Below are 21,147 nucleotides of genomic sequence, written 5' to 3' on the forward strand. Positions count from 1 at the left end.
CTCCTTGCAGTAGCATTGTCCTGGGCATCAAGCCTTGAACACATGGACCTTTGGGGAACATCCAAGATCCAAACTATAGCATTTCCTATCTTTATTGGCCACTTAATAGTGAAGTGACCTTGAGTGAATTACCCAATGTATCTGAGCAGTAGCTTCCCTAGTTGACAAAGCAGATGATGGGGTTAGTTCCAAATTCACACTGTCCTCAGGACTAAATAATAATAAAGTCTTGGCATAAGGAAATAAAGAATTGATGCTGGCTTCTGCCACTCTTTAGGGAGGTAAATGGAGGGAGGTTTAAAGCAAGAAAACTTTATGGTATCTGTGCTGTGCAGTGCTGTGCCAATCCTGTGTTACTAGTTTTCCAAGAATAGGAAACTACCAGGTGCCTCATTGGATGTTAGGAACTCATTTTTGTTGTGCAAAATTCCCATTTGCAGGCCTCCCAGAAACAGTTATAGAATGAACCACATAAAAAATTCATGCATATCCGGCAGTTACCTCCTGGATAACACTTCTCAAGGGATTGATTAGGGAATTTAATTTAAACCAACAGAATCAGTAGTATTTCTGCTGATCCCTAGTGTAACTGTGTTAGTGAACATAAATATACATGGACAGGCTTCGGATATTCTGTGATTCTTACAATTATCTAGTTCAAAGGAAAGAAAACTGATTACCATATGCATGAAACTGAGAAAGGGAAAGTTCTGTTCAGTGTCAGCAGTAGCAGAGGTGGTTTTGAAATCTGAACGTCTTCCTACTTTTATTTGATGTGTTTCAATGCTTGCATAGAGAAAATATGACATATAGAAGCAAATTGAGTATGTATTTTTCTTCTCAAGTTGCTGTGCTCAGACTTGACCACAAGTAATGCTAGTTAACATAAACCTTGCAGCAGTATGCACATCAAGTGATTAAATGATAAGGAAAAAAGGGGCTGGCATCCTTTTCTTAGGAGTTATTAATGCTCTAAAGCATTTTCTTAACTTGGATACTATTGATGTTTGTAGTGGGATAATTCTTTGCTCTGTGGGGCTGTGTTCACTTCATAGCATGACTAACTGCCATTGTAGTTAGATGCACTAAGATGGTATAGAATACCACCCCAGTCATCACAATCAAAAGTGTCTCTAAAAAGTTGCCAAAGGTCCCATGGGGGTGTGTGTGGGGGGTGCAGGGATGAAGGAGACAAAATGGACCTTTTTTTCCATTTTGCTAAAAAGCATGGCTCTGAGTTCATGGACCACTGAAAGAGTCCATAGGATTCTAGGGACACTTGAACATGAAAACAAAAGATTTACATTTTTATTTCACTAATCGCTATTGGAAATGTAATATTTCTTTCCATGGTTAGTGTAGGAAACATATCATAGTAGTATTATTAATACTTGTGATTTATAACAAATAGAAAGCATCAGCATGCCAATTTTTCTAATTATACTCATTGCAGATATTTCAAAATATCATCTACTCTACTTGCTATTTTGAAGTTGTGGTAGATATTTGACCCACTGTAAGATCTTATTTAACACATTATATAAGTATGCATAATGATATCATGTTATTCTTATTTTTTTCACTACACTTTATTGAATTTTTTGTAACATTTATTTAATTTTTTTGTACATATGTGTTTTCTGAGGTGACACCACAGGTTTGATTTGCCTGCAGACAGGATCCATGACACAAACTCTAAATCCTCTACATTTTACCACCTTTGGAAAGAAAATTGGTAAAGACCACAGGTTGTATTACAATTGCACTCAAATTATTAGCTATAACCTTAACCAGATTAAATAACTCTTTACCCCGGTTTCCTCATCTGCAAAATGAATAGTACATACCTCATACTGGCTCTCAAGATATTAAGGAAGCATTTAATAACCATAAATTCTTATTATTGCTGCTTTAATGTCTTAGAATATGGTCTCTGTTCAGAAATAATTGTCCAGTAAATATTTTGCCAATAGCAGTGGCATTGAGAAAACACAGAAAACTCTTGACACACATGCCAGGGAATACAAAAAGCTTGCATCAGTCTCTCTCCTGGCTAGTGGTAGTTAGCATTTTCCACTTTCAGGAGATATATAAGAAATTCATTTGTTTGAAGAGGAATTTGAAAGTGCTCAAAAGTCCATTTGTTCCTAGACACTGTAGGGATGGAAAAAGCACTTATTTCACAGTGCTGTGCTCAGTGGGTGAGAAGGCAATAGAAACAATAATATCAGAAGTAAACTGGGAATTGTTGGACTAGGTGGAGCTCCAAGCCCCAGGTTTCTGCCTTTTGCCTGCCCCTCGATGCCAATTACCAACAGACACCTGCTGATCATGCTTTCCCATCCCTGCTCCATTCTCACTGGAAAGATTTTTTTTTCTCATATGATGCCAATTCATGATAAATGCTCACAAAGGCATGACAATTCAGTTGCCAGACCATCTGGCTACTGGATATTTCATCATAGCTTTTAGAGCCAAGAGCTTCACCAGTTGCCCTGTTTCTACGGAAACAGAAGCTATGGTGACAATGCGTGACTTAGATGAACTGTCTCACTGCTCATTAAGGATGGCCTCTCGAGGTCAGCAAGCACAAGCTGTACTTGTGTTCCTGCAGCCAGAGTGCTGGGTATGATTTGTTCATTTTCATTACTCTTATTTGTATACTTCTTTCTACGGCACTTGGGGAACTAAATAGAAATGTGATGTGAGCACAGACAACTCTTTTTTCTACTCTTTCTCAGGGATGGATGGATGAATACATAGAAGGATGGATTGATGGATCATTCGGTCAAACAACATACATTGACCATGTGAATATCAGGTCATGTGTGTGATTAGGATACAGGCCAAGTCCCTTAGTTTAGCAAATGAACAAACAAAATCCAATGACTATATTATATTAAATTATAATCACTTATTACTAAGTGTATTAGTCAGCTTTCTGCTGCTATGACAAAATATCTAAGATAATTAACTTAAAGAAAGGTTTGGGCTTGAGTTTTAGGGGTTTCAGTCAATGGTAACCTAGAATATTGCTTTGGGCCTGTGATAGCATAGTACATCATAGCTGGAGTATGTGGCAGAGAAACCCTTTTCATCTCAGAACAGACAAGAAACAAGAAAAGAGATAATAAGGGGACAAGGTCCCAGTATCACCTTAAAGGGTATGCTTCCAATCAACTAGCTTCCTTCCACAAAGGCCTACTTCCTAGAGGTTCCACCACTTCCCAGTCATGTTGCAGTCTAGGGACCAAGTCTTCAATATATGAGCCTTTAGGGGATATTCAAGATCCGAACTAAGCCACTGAATGAAACCAGCTTAGTTGGTGGTGACGAGCATTTTTGAAAAATAAAAAATAATACAGCAGAGGGCATTGTAAGTATTAAGGGTAAATATCACTTCATCAAACTTTTGTTTTCATTTTTTGTTTGTTGTACTGACCTACAGGGTAAAATACCTTTCTTGTCAGAGAGTGAAATGAAACTTTGAAAGCCACTAATAGGGAAGGGTCATTTACTCCCTTTTCATTTAGACACACTAAATGCTACTTAAAAGTTGCTTCTCTGATCAGACTGTACTACTCCAGTTCTCTGAAACATGTGTTCTCTTGTGGTTTAAACCCTTATGTGCACTCATGTTTCTTTCTCAGCACATACACCAATGCCTGAATCTGTGCTCTGTCCTACCTACACTCCCCTTTGGGAAACTGCCAACCTGGATTGAGTCCCCTTATAATGGTTTAGAAGCCCCTCATGTGTCCTACAACATCTCTACCTTCTCACCTGCTGCTGACTTGTCTTTCATCTTTTCACCTATATTGTCTTAAAGATCACAGCCATACACAATGGGTTTTAGTAGCCCAAGCTTTTCACTTCCATGGGTGACTTGAAAAACAGCCAAGTCTAACTACCAGGGATCTAATTCAATATCCTTTAAGTATGAGATGACTTATTAATGGCCCGTGATAAACTGAGAGACTTTTGACTTTGGTGTGGATTATGAGGAACATGAAACGACAATAACATTAAGTAGTATTGAATCACATAATGAAGAAACAATTCCTTTTGCAAGTCTTACCTATCCTGATTACAAATATGACCCATCCTTGATATGTTAAGGGATAGATTTTTTTAAGCATAATAATGACTCATACCAACATAAATTAAACATGTACAAAAATTTACTTACCTTATTCATCAATAAAGAAATAACTAAAGATATTGAAAGCAGAACAAAGGAAGGTTCAGATACCTTTAGTAAGTTATGAACATAAAAGTGGTCATTGGATTTAATGATGTGAAAAGTCCATGGTGACCTCCATGGTAAATTTTGAGCGCAGCGATGGAGCTGTGGGTGGTAGGAGAAGCCTGTAGGCACTCTCCCCCGAAGAGAAAAGAGAGAAGGAAGGTGGCTAGAACAGGAAGCATGGTCAAGGGAACAATTTTGTTGTTATTCTTTGGGTTTTTATTTTTTTTTATTCATTTGACATATCCATCTGAGTCGCAAAGCCTTGACCTGATTATAGGCTAAAGCAGAAAAAAATACACACATACAAAACACACACACACACACAATATTTCAGAAAAGGATAGGTAGAAAATGTGAGAGGTGGGATAGCCGACTGACTCAGGTTCTGGCATTGGTGAAAGGGGATGGGATTGTGGAAACATTTGAGATTATACTCAAATGGAAGACTAAGGGTGCATATGAACACATTTGTAGGTGCAGAAGAGGACTCACTCTTCTTGGTGAATTGCAGTCGCTCTGAAATTTTCCTGCTTTTCTGACTTAATTTGCACTTAATCCAGTAGAAAAATAAAGAAGATGGGGCCCATGTCATCAGTGCCCTTCAGTAAAAAGGCAAAACTCTTCCTGGAAGTACTGGGAAACTTGCTTCTTAACATTGTCATTCTTTAAGGAATTGCAGTCCCCCTGAGCCAAGGAGAGTTTGGGACTAGGTTTAGCATGTACCAATAAGCAATGTGTACTGTAGAGGGATTCAAAGGAGTGACAAGATTAAGGATGTTGAGATGGGGAGATTATTCTGTATTATCCTGGTGGACCAAATGTAATCACAAGAGTCCTGATGAGAGACGCAGAAAACTTTAACCCAAATTTTTAAATTAATGTTGTTCTTGTACATTAATCATTATACTTTAACTATATTTTTTCTATGCTGTTACTGATGAGTGGGTGGTAAAACCATAGCCTTAATCCTTAAGATTTAGGTTGAATAAATGTTTAAAGTCAAGAACAATTCACAGAACATAAAAACAAGTAAACAAATTGTATGAGAAGGGAAACAGTTCTCACTTTGTAACCCAGAAATGATGCATGTTATGTTATTCTACTTTTAATTTTAAATATTCCAGGACAAATAACCATAAATTAAAGTTCAAAGAGGCAGCTATTATTTCTGAATTAAAATAGAAATTGTTCAATTAATAGGAAAAGAAATGATATCTAGCCAAAGTAAAAAGGAAGGAATTGGGTAATATGGTGCCATTCAGAAATATGTCCCTTTTTGTCATCTTTTACTTCTAGCTGTTCCCTGTATTTGTCCCTATATTTGGGATCACTTATGGCCTGCTGCACCGCAGTCTTCTTCTGTGTCTCAGGTTCTGCTGTCAACCTCAATGTTGTCCACATTCAGGCAGGTGCAAGCTTTCTATTGCCGCTATAACAAATGACCATAAACTTAATGATGGAAAACAACACAAGTTTATTGTCTTATATTGCTGGAAATCAGAATCTAAAGTCAAATTGTTGCCATAACTGCACACTTCTGGAGGTTTCCAGGGAGAGCTCATTTTCTCACCTTTTCCAGCTTCTAGAGGCCATCTGTGTAACTTGGCTCATGACCCTCCCTTGCATCACTCTGACCTCTGCTTCACTAGTCACATGTCCCATGCTTGGCTTATGCTCTAGAGAGTTTGCTCAAATTGATGATGTGGAATTGTCTTACTTAGGAATCAGGAAAGCAGAAAACTCCTTGAAGTTTTCTGATGGGCTACAGGTTCTATCCTGAAGTCAGTCTTCTCATAGTACTAAAGATGCCAATGGGAGGCAAGACATTCTGTTAGGACAGGCTGGTTCATAGAGTCTGGGTCTGTTGTGCCACTATCCTCTGACAAGAACAGGCTTCTTAGTGGTGATCTGGATATTAGACATGCAGCTCATGGACCTTCACCCCCAGGGCTCTAACTGCCAACGCCAGCCCTTCTACAAGCAAGACAAACATGCAAAAAGGATTCTACTGCTCAGCAGGAGAGAAACACAAAGCAAAAACACACCAAGAGGAGTTCTTCTGCATTCAATGCATTTCTTGATAAACTTCAATTCAGTGGTGTTTTCTCCTGCACGCTTAGTCATTTCCAGTAATACTCAGCACAACATTCATACCAGACCCCTACACTCTACCAGGAGGCAATAAAGTCTTTGAGGTTTTTTGTTTGTTTGTGTTTGCACTGGGGATTGAACTCAATGGTACTTAACCACTGAGTCATATCCCCACCCCTTTTATTTTTTAAGGCAAGGTCCTGCTTAGTTGATTAGAACCTCACTTAAGTTGCTGATGTTAGCTTTGAACTTATGATCCTCTTGCCTCAGGCTCCTGAGTTGCTGAGATTACAGGCATATATGCCACTGCACCTAACTAATATCTGTGAGTTACATTTCTGTTGTTCCAAGTAGGAAATTATTTTTCCTTTTCATTACAGGGTTTGTATCATATAAATATGAATTATTTATATTTTTAACCCAGCATTGATATTGCTTTTTAAAAGTAATTCTAAAATGTCTTTTTTGCTCCGTTCTCCTGTCAAGATCCTATAATCAAAGCTAAAGAGCAGCCATGTTTGGTATTTCTTCTTGATTCCTATTAGTTCTGCCTATTTCTCCCAATCCAAAGGGAGTAGCTAGGAAAAAGGGTGGTGCTCACCTAGTCTAATCACTAATTTATTTGCAGTATACAAGACTCAAATTTGTGGGTGAACTGAATTACAAATTTAAAAACTGGTAGAAATCCTTACCATTATTGAAAAAGAGTCAAAATCCAATTTATTCACCCTATGTAAAACTTTTCTGTGGTACTAAGGAGAATCATTTTCTTTGCCCTCTTACATATACTAGTAGAAGCTCCAAAAGAGGCCCATTGATTAATGTCTTTCTCTCAGCTTATATGATTTCGCCTTCAACCAAAGTCATTTCCCTCCTTCACAGATTATTAAACATGCTACATCTTCCCTGGAGCCTACACAAATGACACCAAGGGGACATCTTTTGACTACCTTGAAATGCATGCATCATCTTATTTGAACCACACTGGGAATTTAGCATATATTACTTTCACTTCAATTATTCTTATAAGATGTGATATTTTTAATAAAGTTATATTTCTTCTTACATCCTTCAGTGACTCTCCATTGTCTGCTAGATAAAGTTCATGTTTCCATACAAGGTCTTTTCTACTTCTCAACATTTATCTCCTAATCTTTCTTGGCAAGTCCCCTGTGCTCCAGCCACACCAGAATAGTTCAAGTTCCCACAAGATATAATGTGCATTTGTTAAGTTCCCACAAGATATAATGTGCATTTGTATTCAACTGTTAAAAAGTCAAGAAAAAAATTGATGAAATTTGTAAGAAATATTGGGCACAGAGAGTAAGAGTGCCAGTAGCTTATGAGGCATGAACAAAATGCACAGGATAATTAAGTATAGATAATGAGTAAGCAAATAACTTGGGAAACAGGTAGAATTCACAAGATGTACTCAATATAGACAAGAAATTAATGACATGTATGACATTCCAAAGGACAAGTAAGCAGAAAAAAAAATATATGATTGAGAAAATAAGAGTGTTACTTACAGAAAGAAAGGGCTACGAAGGTCAGTCTCAAGCATCAATTGACAACTGTGATACCCCCAGTTGGCCACCCATTAGCAACACTGACCAGCAATTCTGTCTCCACAAAGTGTTCTAAAAAAGACAAATGAAACCCATGGCTGTTCAGGCTGTTCTCCTTGCCATGACCCAGCTGTTGTTAGACATGATTGTCTCTAATCTTTTCTCTATATATCATTGGCCAAATTCTTTTTGTCTGTGGATGACCTTGCTTGAACTTCAATTCTCCTGGCAATCATACCTCCAGTAGGGAATCTAAGGGAAGTGGGGTGGGAGGGAGAGAGAGAAAGAAGGAGAAAAAACACATATGAATATTGTATCCCCTAGAATTCAGGTCGTGAGGGTCTCATACCTTCTTGCACCCAACCATAATTGTAACTTGTCTCACATCTTTCCATTCTTCCCACTGTTTTAAATTGATTTAACACATGGCATGAATCCAGTATTTCAATTCAGTCAATGAACCTTTCTGTTTCATGGACATTGGGTAGTTTTCTTGTTACTATACCTAGAGGCCACCATGGCATCAAGATAATTTTTCCTAGGGCACCTGACCTTATTATGTTTTTTCATGTGCTTTTACACACTTTATTCTCCCTTCCTAGAATGTCTTCCCTACACATTTTTGCAATGAATAATTACTTACTCTTTAAACCCCAAATCAAGCTGGGTTCTGCTTTTAAAGTCTTCCTTCTACATTTTTTATTTCCACACTGGACCTTGTGTCAGGCAGCCTCTAAAATGGTTCCTCTAAACTGGATCTCAATGATCCTAACCTCCGATATTCACTAAGTAAACCTCTTTCTTGAATGTGTATGCACCTACTGACTCCTCTCAAATGGATAGAATATGGCAAAAGTACTTCAGCATCACTAATTAATTTAGTTTTTAAAAGGACTCACTCCCATCTAGTTGGCCCTCTTTTGCTACAGTGGAGTTATTCTAGCTAAGAGTTATCCTGTGGAAATTTCTCTGTGTAAAAGAACTGAAAAAGGGCCTCTGGCCAAACACCAGTGAGGTATTGAGTTACTCAGTCCAGCAGCATGCAAAGTACTGAACCCCAGCCATGTGAAGGAATTGGGGGGTGGACCCTTTCTCAGTCATGTCTGGAGAATGGACCACAGCAATCCTATGAAAGACCTTGAGGCTACATCAAGCCCAGATTCTTGGCTGATATTACCTATGAGATAACCGATCCAAGCTGCTAATTTGGGGATTACTTTGTTATGCAGTATAGCAATAGAGAGCTAATAAATTCCCGGTACACACATCTAGCTAGCACTAACAGAACAGTGACATGTTATGTCTTTGCCATTCCCAAGATTGTTAGCACCTTAAAGATAGAGATTCCATCTTAATTGTCTTTTCCTAGGATCTAGCAGCCCCTGGAATGGGTTGAGTTCCATAAAATGTTTAGTGATTTGGTAGTTCCTCATAGTAATTTATTCATAATCACAGTAGCAAACATTTATTTAGCCCTTGTCTTTCAAGGGAATATTTAAATGTTTTACAGATTATTATTTTTTTCTAATATGAATACTATTATAACTTGAAAGGATATCAAGTCACGGAGAAGTTGGGCAACTTTCCTGAGGTCAACAGGTGATGGGGTCTGGCTGTGAACATGGGCAGTGTACCTAGAGCTCATATTCTTGACCACAAACATTGCATCCATGTATACTTCTAATATTATATATACTCATATATAGATTATATACTATATATCTATTGTTACTTATAACAATAGATTATATAATATATATCTATAATCTATATATAATCTTATTTCATCTTATATCTTTTTATTTTACATGCATTCACTAGCATAGTACCTTGTTTTAAATGATTACTATATGTGAGTACTATATATGAGTAAAGGAATCAACACCAGACATTTTTTGTTTTGTTTTGATTTTTTTGGTTGAGGCTTTTTTTTCCTTTTCTTTTCATCTGAGCCAAGGAGACATGCACATCAGTAACAGAGGAATTCCTTGACTCTTCCCTGTGGATCCATTATGATCTGTGATGATGCGAAACAGAAACTGTTGGTCCACAGAGACCCTTTCAATTCCCCATGCTGTCTGAATAAAAACTAGAGAAATGCACATTTCATGAGCCTTTATTTCTCTCAGTTTTTGTTTCCACTTTAAACCTACTGTTTTAAATGAGCTTCCTCAGAAAAAGTAAGTGCATTGTGACATACAGCTATCACATGTACAGTCAAACGTGAAATGCTGGTAATCACAAACCAAAATTGATGTTGGGGTCGGGGAGATGTTCCATAGATTATAACAGACCCAGTGATGTAACCAACCCATGTCTCTGTCCTCAGTCTTCAACCTGCATTTGGGAAAGTTAATTAAACTCTGAAATGCAGAATGTCTTTTCCTATTTGGTCTCCAATCTGTGCTCACTAAGGCAAACAAGCCACTCAATAAAATAGTGTGGACCTTATTTTTAGGAGCTTAGTTTATCAATTATCAGATTCAACTGTCAAATTTGTAAGGGGAATGCAGGGTGAGCAATAAAACACCAGGTACAATATAGGACTTACTGCCTCCTTCTGTGAACAGAGCTGATGAATTGAATCTGTCAACCTAAAAGGCAAGTTGAGGCACACCGAGTATGGGGACAAAAAGGTTTATCTGTGCCAAAATGAGAATGGTCACCTAAGAAGAAAACACAAATTATAGGTGCACAGATTTGAAAAACAAAACAAAACAAAAAACTCACAAGAAGGAGGTTAGAGCAAACTGGCTCTTAAATTGTATTGGTGACCAAGAATAGTAGAGGACATTGGTTGATCATTGCTCACTTGTATTATAAACTCCAGGTAAGAATTGTGATAACCAGAAAAAGGCTTTTTACTGGGACTATTTATTGTTTTCATGGAATCAAGGAGTCTGCCGAAATCTGCTATGCTAGGTCAGAATGACCTAGGTGACTATAGTCTCATGCTTCATGTTTCCCTGGGGTAAAGAATTTTGTGACTCTTTCTTAGAGTGGCATTTAAAATCCTCTCTCAAATCTGAAGAGATAACTACCTAAAAACCTGATCCCACCAGTTTCTCAAACATTTTTAGCTTGGACTTTTATAGCCCCTTAGATATCAACTATGTTATAGCATTACATTATCCAGAAGTAGCATAAGGGAGCAAAGAATATTTGGTGCCTTCAGAGAATGTGATATAGGCACATACACTATGCAAGAAGTAAGAAAACCTAACAGATGAGGTACATGCCTTAGAAATGCAGTAGGGAATGCTGAAAGACTGTCTTCTCTACCTTACCTTCTTATCTAGCGCATGTGGAACAGAATGGAACCTTACTGTCTAGAAGATGGTACTTTGAATTAATGAGTGAGGTTGTAGACAAATAAACAACTTTAATTTTATGCTATGTGACTCCTTGAAGTAATAACTAAAATGATGACTGAAAATGTCATATATTGTTGCTTAATATCCTCAGCACTCTGATCAATATAGAAAAACTCAAGAGAAATATTTGGTAATAAATTCGTCCAGGGTTTCTCCAAAAAGATGCTATGGAAAACAATGACATTAACCAATTTCCAATAACTTACCATAAAGCCTACTGTCTTGTCCATATTGTGCTGTTATAGAAGAATACATCAGACTGTGTGAATTATAATGAACAGAACTTCCCTGGTCTGGAGGCTGGGAAGTTTTAAGACACAAGGCCAGAATCGGGTAAGGGCTTTCTTGTCACACCATCTCACAGCAGAAGGTAGAAATGCAAGATAGAGTGAGGGAGGGGGCCAAATGGAACTTTCCCTTGCTCTTTTACCATAAGCACACTCCTAAGATAATGGTATTAGTCCATTCATGAGGACACAGCTCTCATGACCTAATCATCTATGACCTTGCCAACTAATACTATTATAATGGTGATTTAATTACAGCATGAGTGTGGAAGGGTTCAAACATTCAAACCATAACACAGTTACCAAAACATTTATATTAATATTTTACCTATACAAATTTAATTTGAGGTAGGGTAAGTATGTGTGCTGACAGTTCTTAACATGCAACTCTTACAAAATTAGTTTGTGATTCTCAGGGACTCTAGGAAAACTGGAAGATCTTTATTTAAAAGATAGATATATAGATTTTTTATAGAGATATAGATGGAGGTAGGTCTAAATATAAAGATAGACCATCTGACTTAGGAATTGCAAAAATAAATAAATAAATAGTTAGATAGATAAATAAATAGATAGATAGATATCATCAGAGATTGAACATTCAATTAAGATAAGGTCTCAGCTTAGTAATTGGGAATTTTTGTTTGTTTCTCATTTTCTTAAATAATCAAGGTCATAATAAAGTCATAATGCTTAAGAACACTTAAAATATAAGTAGTTTACTTATTTTCTTATGAGAATTTAGGAGTATCTTCTTTGTATTAGCATTTATCTAAATAAATTATTCTAGGAGAGACAGTCTGTGTAATCTGGCAACCAATTACACAGGATAATTTTTCACACAATGGAAAATTCATTAATCAGGAAATCATGTGAGATGGGTTAAACCATGCTAAAATTTTATACATGTCATAGTTTATTGTCAGACTCAAGGATTATAAATAAAAGCAAAATAAATTCACTTTTAGAATTTGCCCTTTATTGTGATTTTTTATATTTTGGAACATATGTACACTTCGATTTAGGATGGGGCACCTTTGGCAGAGGGTCTACATGGTCGGAATCATTTTCATATACGCGTGAAGATGGTAATATGCAATGCATTTATCTTTGCTCTTTCAAAAGGAATAAATAAGTACAAAGCAAAGTATGCCTGAATTTTAATTTCCAATATGGTAAATATTGATAAACTTGAAGAGTTTTAATGGATCAGAAGATCAAAATATCTGAGAACCACTTTTTCCTTAAATAATATAGACACATACAGTTGTATTTCTTTGTCATAATTGTTTCTAGTTTCAGCTAGTCCTATTTATTATAACTTTTAACCAAAGTTACCACCTTATACTTTATACAGAAAACTAAGTAGTGGAATATTGAAAATGGTCTGTTATACATAAGCATTTCAACTGACTACCAGAGCTCATGAACTCACATAACACAATCTTTGCAACCAAATATAATCTTTTAACATCTTTTTAAAATGATAAAAATAAGTATTCATTAATATGACCTAAAGCTACAACCCTTTCTTCCATAGCATAAAAATAAAAAGCAAAGTTACATAAATTTAAAAGCATATTCGATAATTAATGTTTGAGGATTCTATTTTACTTAGAAATTATTCTAGCACCAAATGATTATCCATTAATTTACTCAGTTTAATATTGATCCTAGATTTTAAACTAGATACATAATTATGTTCATAATTATAAAACATAATTGCTGTTGAAGTAAAGTTTCTCAGGATAATGAGCCAATTTATTTGAACACAAATTTATATTTTTTGTAATCTTAAATATTATGCAATATTCAAGTAATATTTTTTATCTGTAAACCCACATAAGTTTAGGGAAAGCAAGGTAGAATAAAAGGTATGACTTGCACAATACTCAATACTTATAAGTCACAAATGCTGTTTTATATTAAACCAAATTTTTCTAAATTAGACTCATTTATCAAAGATTTATGTATTAGCTAAACCTTGATTTTTAAACTGTTTCCATGTTAGTTACTAAAAGAAACTATTTTGTTTAAGTCCAGAACACTTAAAATATAAGTAGTTTACTTATTTTCTTATGAGAATTTAGGAGTATCTTCTTTGTATTAGCATTTATCTAAATAAACCAGTCAAGACCAAGTTCTTTTATGTTGTGAGGCTGTATAATATAATTTATTAATACTCTCACATAATAAGAGGTAAAAACCTTTCTGAATAACAGATATAAAGACTTAGAGTGCTTATAAATTCGGGTCTACATTTTTGCCACAGATCAAGAGTAAACATAAAAACTCATCTTCTAGATAGCAAATGGCTGCTTTTCATTCCACTGGGCATAAGATTCTCCATTGTTTTGCACTCAAAATGGGCAAATAGACAAAACAAACACAAAAGACCAACAAACCAGCCTCTGTTGTCTCTCTCCCAACAGAGTATACAACCCTGCCTCTGTAATCTATTAACATTTACATAAATCATTAGATGGTCAGACCATGAAACTCAAATTTCCAATCATTGCTTTCAGCAATGGAGAATAACTTAGTGGCTGTAAGCAACACCAGAAAATAAAAATCACTAAAGGAGAGAGAAATAGAGTCAGCAAAGTTACAATCTATTGCCTCTTGAGTTTCTCCTTGAGAAACCAAGAAAAGGCATATCTGAGCTTAAGCCCCCCATATATTTTTGGCAACCTATATTAGCAGGCTCTGTTAGGTAACTCCACTGGATATCATGGTGGTTATTTCCAAGACTGGTGCAAGAAAAAAAATAAAGATTAAAAGATAAAATCAGGTAAAAATATAAAATAAACATGGGTCAAAGATTTCAATTAGTACCATATTATACCCAGTTGGGAGAGCCCCCAAACTAGATTCTCTGAAAAGACAGCATACTGAAAAAACTGGACCAATAAAACCAAACTGACAAAACTGGCGAATACCTACAGAGCAATAAATAACTTCAATTGCAATTTTAGAAGTGAGAGACATTTACATTACTCTCATTTTATATAATGTACCAAAATGCATAACAGCTCAGAGATAATGGAAGGTAAGTTAATCCTGACCACTAGACAATAGGTCTAAAAATCTTTTTGGTTCATTTCAAATTTTTTTACAATTATCCTTATGAAATGACAAATCTGAATTGCAAAAACAAAGACACATAGCATGCTTATAAATTCGGATCTATACTTTTGCCACAGAGTTAACACAGAAGTACAAAACTCATGGTCATCATTTGTTTCCCTCCCCTGATGGTAACAGATTTCTCTTCTGACCCTGTAACTGGGGCCTCCAGAGAGGGATGCTGTGAAGCTTTGAGGAGATAATGTATGCAAAGTGCCTAGCTGTCTTCCTCCTTTTATGTCTAATTCCAATATTAAATGTAGCATTTAAACCAGGTGTGGTGGCCCACACTGTAATCCCAATGGCTCAGGAGGCCAAGGCAGGAGGATCACAATTTAAAAGCCAGTCTCAGCAATTTAGAAAGTGCCTAAGCAATATAGCAAGACCCTGTCTCAAATAAAAATTAAAAAAAAAAAAAGATCTGGGGATGTGGCTCAGTGGTTAAGTGAATCTAGCTTGGGAGATTCAATCCCCAGAACCAAATAATAATAATAATAATAATAATAATAATAATAATAATAAATGTAGCATTTAAGCTTCTTTCCTAAATGGAAAAATTTATTTGTAGAAAAACTGAATATAAATTTTAGGAAATGGGGCCAGGTTTGTAGCTCAGTGGTAGAGTGCTTACCTAACGTGTGACACACTGGGTTTGATTCCCAGCACCACATATAAACAAATAAAGATAATAATAAAATAAAAGTCCATCAACAATTAAAAAACTATTTCAAAAACATTTTTAGTAAATGACTCTTATGAGGGGAATGTTATTTATACTTTTATCAGAAATGCTTTCTATTTACATGTGATAAGTTTTATATATTTTCAAAAGCTTTATTTACAATAAGATTATTGATAGTTAATATGATTCATAGATATTAAGCTAATAAATCACATTCAAATATTTTAAAATATACAAAATTTTGGACCATTTGATAAACTTGCCAGTATTTTAGCCACTTCTAAGCCAGAGAGCATCTAAAACCATACAGAGAAGAGGTTATATGACACCTGGATTAATTTAATTTTCCAAGGCCACAAAGCTGGTTATCTGTGGTTATTTATTTAGCCAATGCACTCAACATGGTTTTTAGTAAGAAATTTAGTCAGGTTGAGGAAAATGGACCTTTACTATAAATGTGTTTTCTGAGCAACATGGGCATCGATTTTTAGTGAAGACAGCATACTAGTCATTTTCTGTCTTCCTTGGAGAAGTAATGATTTCAGCATTTCCTTAAGTTCCATATTAATTCTATTAATTTACACATTAATTCTGATCTAGACACTGGGCGGGACCCTGGTAAATGAATCATTACCAGGTCATTTCCCTTGTGGTACTTACTATCTATTTAAGCAGCAGTCACACCAGTAAAAAACAATCAAACAAATAAATGTGTAATTGCAAATTATAGTGAGAAATGTGAGGAAATAGATAACAATTTCAAACTCCAAGATCCATATAAATTGATACATTTCTTAAGCAAAGGGATTCATTTCAGAAGGTTGTAATTATAGGCCACTGTTAAATGCCAGCTAGGTATAAGTGGATGAAAGGGAGAGATAAAAATATGTTTTCCTTCACTCCATTTATGAGAATTCTGGCATAAGAGACCAGAAGATGGCTGTGCCCAGGTCAAAACAACATTTAAAATGCTGTTGTATGTAGAGTTATTTGAGAATTTTTCTGAGCATATCTAATTAAAATACATTAACACGTCACCCTAATTGTTTCAGCTTTCTTTACAGAAAAAAAAAATGACAGAAAGATAGTCAACAGGAAAGGAAGAGAAGAGGTGGGGGAGGTGAGGAGAAAGGAAGAGAAAGAAAAAGAAAATAGGTGAAGGAGAGAGAAAAAGTAGAGGGACAAAGGAAGAAAGGGTAGAAGAAGAGAAGAGGAACTTTGAGAGATTACAACTCTATCCTCATTCCATCCTCTCTCTTTTTCCTCTAGCCTCCCCTCCCCAGATGTTTACACTATGCTAAATATATGTGTATCATTTCACGTGCAATTTTATTTTACTCCACGTGTGATATCCTAAGGCACATATGTTAATGTTTTGTTCTTGTAAGATTTTTAAATAAATATTTCTTTTCACCAGCATCCTTTCTGGGTTTGGAGGGCTGTTTTGTTGTTTTCCCACAGAACATTATGTAAGGTACACTCATGTTGATAACAGTACATCTAGTTCATTCATTTTGACTGTGTTGTATACAGACCAGCATTGTGTATCCCTGTCCCTTTAATTAGACAACCTGGATGTGTACCTGTTGTTGCCATTGCAAGCTGAACCTACTAGTATCTCTGCTGTTGTCTCTTCATGTATAAATGAGTAGACACCTAGAATTAGAATGGCTAGGTTTAGAAGCCACTGTATGGAATGTTGTCCAAATATTTATCACAACAAATGCAGCAATTCATTTTCTTCACAGGAGTTGTGTGATTCCTGGTTTTCTTATAGGGACATGAACATCCATTATTATCAGACATTGATTTTGGCCAATATCAGATGGCTGGAAAATAGTCTAACAGTGTTTCAATTTATAATTTCCTTTTTATAAAGATGCACATTTCCTATTTTTAAAATAGTATTTAATGATGTGCTGGCTCCTCCAGAATATACTTTTCTAAATATTGGACTTATAAATAATAGAAAAGAACACTAGTTCATCTTGTAGCTCATAAAATATGAGCATTTTAGGAATTTATGCTTATAAAGTACAAGGATAAAAATCATGTTTCATTGTGAAACTGCAATGTCTGGAATGCCTAATCACTAACTTGGAAATATATAAGGTGCCCTATTTTTTGCCTTTCAGAATATATAATACCTTTCAATTACCTTAAATTTGATGGTATTTATTGTGATCCTGAAAAAGCAATGTATGCTTTTTAAAAAATTATTTTTTAGTTGTAAATGAACAAATACCTTTATTTATTTATCTTGCATGTGGTAATGAGGAACAAATCCAATGCCTCACCTATGCTAGGCAAGTGCTCTACCACTGGGCCACAACCCCAGCCCTACACCTGCATTTTATTATAAATTTTTATTTCTCTAATTTTTGTCCTTTCCCCAAAAAATCATTTAACAGAAAAACCATGAAAATATATTTAAATGGTTATTAAATTTAACATATATTTATTCATCTACCTGAGTAAGGCAACATCAAAGTTAATCTATATTAAATGTTCTTCATTCCTCTAGAATGAAAGAAAATAGTGATATTTAGTAAAATACTGTGATTAGACTCCTTTTAATCATTAAATTTACTCACCACTAATGATTTTCATTTCTAGAGAAAGAATGTTTTCAAATATAACTTGTAAACAAAAAATTGAAAATTACTTCACTGTGCTAATCATCAAAAAATTAAAATAAATTAAAAGTACCATTTTTTGTCTATTTAATGAATGAAACAATGCAATATCCAGTTGAACTTTGGTGAAGGACAATTGATTCTTCCTTGCATTATAATTTAGCACAACATTTAACAAAAATATTTTTGCCATATGTATTGTAACAATTCATAATATTTTCAGAACCTTAGAAAAGAAAATTCTATTCATAATTTTCTATCCTAGAGAAATAATTAAAAATATTTAAAAATCTCATATTCATTAAAATGTCATTTTAGGCTTATTCTAAACTGATAATATAGAGAATCACTTCAATGCCCAATATAAAGTATACTGCTGTCTATTTCAAAATGTGTATTCCTGATGCTGAGGAGGAAAATGTTTATGATACTATAATTCAAAAGGAAGAAAAGAGAATCCTAGATACAAATAGAAATGTACCACAATGCTAACAGTCATTATGTTAGAAGTAACGTTTCCTAATTTCAGAAATTTTACAAATTTATTGCTTATTTAAAAGAATAAAGTCCCAAGACTTGCTCTTGTTTCCATAGAGAGCAGGGAGGGAATTTTGCACAATTTATGTTCCTTCCTTCCATCTGTTTGCTTTTGGTTTGATTTTCTTTTTTCTTAACATAAAACCACTGACTTCAGAAAATACAATATTGAAATGCTCTGTCACTCCTCAATTTTTCTCCTTTACAATACTATTTCAAGATGACTCTGATACCTTTAAGTAAATGCATCTGCTTTCTATGCTGGGAGAGATAATCTTGCAAAATAATAGAATAATTTTATAAATAAAGCCAAAAAACTAATCACTTTAAAGGAAAGCCATTTCTTTGCTTTACCTCTTTTAAAAAAAATTGTTGTTTTTTTATATACATGACAGTAGAGTGTATTTTGACATATTATTATACATACATGGAGTGCAACCCATTCCAATTAGGATGCCATTCTTGTGATTGTACATGATGTGGAGTTACATTGGCTGTGTATCCATATATGACCATAGGAAATTTATGTCTGATTCAGTCTACTGTCTTTCCTATTCCCATCTCTGCTCCCTTCCCTCCATTCTCCTTTGTCTAATCCAATGAACTTCTATACTTCTCCTCCCCACCCTCCCTTGTTATGGCTTAGCATCCACATACCAGAAAGAATATGTGACCTTTGGGATTTGGGGGTCTGGCTTATCTCACTTAGCATGAATTTCTCCAGTTGCATGCATTTACCAGCAAATGCCAAAATTTCATTCTTCTTAAAAGCTGATTAATATTCCATTGTGTATATATACCACATTTTCTTTATCCATTCATCTATTGAAGGGCACCTAGGTTGGTTCCATAGCTTGGCTATTGTGAATTGAGCTGCTAGAAACTTTGATGTAGCTGTATCACTATAATACGCTGATTTTAAGTCTTCTGGTAAAACGAAGAAGTGGGATAACTGGGTCAAATGGTTTCACTCATGTTTTCTAAGGAATCTCCATACTGCTTTCCAGAGTGGTTGCCCCAGTTTGCAGTCCCACCAGCAATGTAGGAGCATAATTTTGTACCTTCTCCCCGACATCCTTGCCAACATTTATTGTTACTTGTATTCTTGATGATGGCCATTCTGACTGGAGTGAGATAGAATCTCAATGTAGTTTTAATTTGTATTTCTCTAATAGCTAGAGATATTAAACATTTTTTCGTATATTTTTTACCATTCATATTTCTTATTCTGTGAAGTGCCTGTTTAGTTCTTTTGCCCATTTATTGATTGGGTTATTTGTTTTTATGATGTTAAGTTTTTTGAGTTCTTTGTATATCTGGAGATTAATGATCTATCTGATGTGCATGTGGTAAAGATATTCTCCCATTCCCTAGGCTCTCCATGCACATTATTGATTGTTTCCTTTGCTGTGAAGAAGCTTTTTAGTTTGATCCCATTCCATTTATTGATTCTTAATTTTACTTCTTGCACTTTAGGAGTCTTATTGAGGAAGTCTTTGCTTTACCTTATAATTCTGAGTCCTTTTTAAAACTATCCTGTACTTACTGATTATCATGTCCTGTCATTGCATTCCAAGTAAACGTTTTCTTTGGATTTTGTTTTTATTTTTACTTTTACATCAGTATCTAGGTCCCTTCTCATTATTCTAGAGCTTGCTATTGTTTTATTTCCTCATAGTTCGTCCACTGTAGAAATTCTTGATAATCAAAATAGCGAGAATAACGATGCTCTGATTTGGAGGAGATTGCCTTAGTTTTCTTCTCCCTAAAACATATTTCAGCAAATTGGTTACTAGGAAATATTAAATGTCAGATAAAGATTAACGAGTGCTCTTACACTCCACAGATACATAAATATAATGATATGATTTGGGACACATAGTCTGTCTTGAACTCAATTGAATATACAGGTAAAACATGAGTAGAACTGGAACTGGATTCTTCACACCCATCTGTAATTACTGTCACCCTATTATTACCTTTGTGGTCCACTCTCATCCCCCATTCTGATTTATCAACTGCTTTTCATATTTACAAAGTGGTTCATTAACCACTCTGGCCAAAAGAAATGAACATTAACGAGCCTATTTGCACAGCATTTGGCATGTAGCTAATCATCTGAAAATGACTGTCTGGGACTGCACTGAGAAAGAGTTATTAACATTCAACACTGGGTCTACAAAACAGAAGGCGAAAAGAAAACAGAAGCTAGGCATGGTGGCACATGCCTATAAAGCCAGTGGCTTGGGAAGCTGAGGCAGGAGGATCACAAGCTCAAAACCAGCCTCAGCAACTTAGCAAGACCCTTTCTCAAAATAAAAAATAAAAATAAAAGGCTGGGGAAATGTCTTAATGGTTAAGCATCTCTGGGTTCAATGCCTTGTACAAAAACAAAAACAAGCTGAAACTGGGAATCAAAAAATTAATAAATGGTGTGAGATAAAGTTCTGATTTTATTCTTCTGCATCTGGAGATACAGTTTGCTCAGGACCACTTATTGAAGATGCTGTCCTTTTCCTAACATGTATGTTTGATTATATGTTGAAAACCAATTGATGCTCAGTTCTGTTTCATTGGGCAATGAGTCTATCTTCATG

General features: G+C 35.2%; 1 protein-coding gene across 1 annotated transcript in view; it reads left to right on the forward strand.

Annotated features, from left to right (window-relative positions):
* The window catches only part of Gabrb1 (gamma-aminobutyric acid type A receptor subunit beta1), a 367,858-nt gene that overhangs the window by 241,637 nt on the left and 105,074 nt on the right, over positions 1-21,147 (forward strand). The window lies entirely within an intron of this gene.

The sequence above is a fragment of the Marmota marmota genome, unplaced genomic scaffold (genome assembly GCF_001458135.2).
Source record: "Marmota marmota marmota unplaced genomic scaffold, marMar, whole genome shotgun sequence".
NCBI classification, from domain to species: Eukaryota; Metazoa; Chordata; class Mammalia; order Rodentia; family Sciuridae; genus Marmota; species Marmota marmota.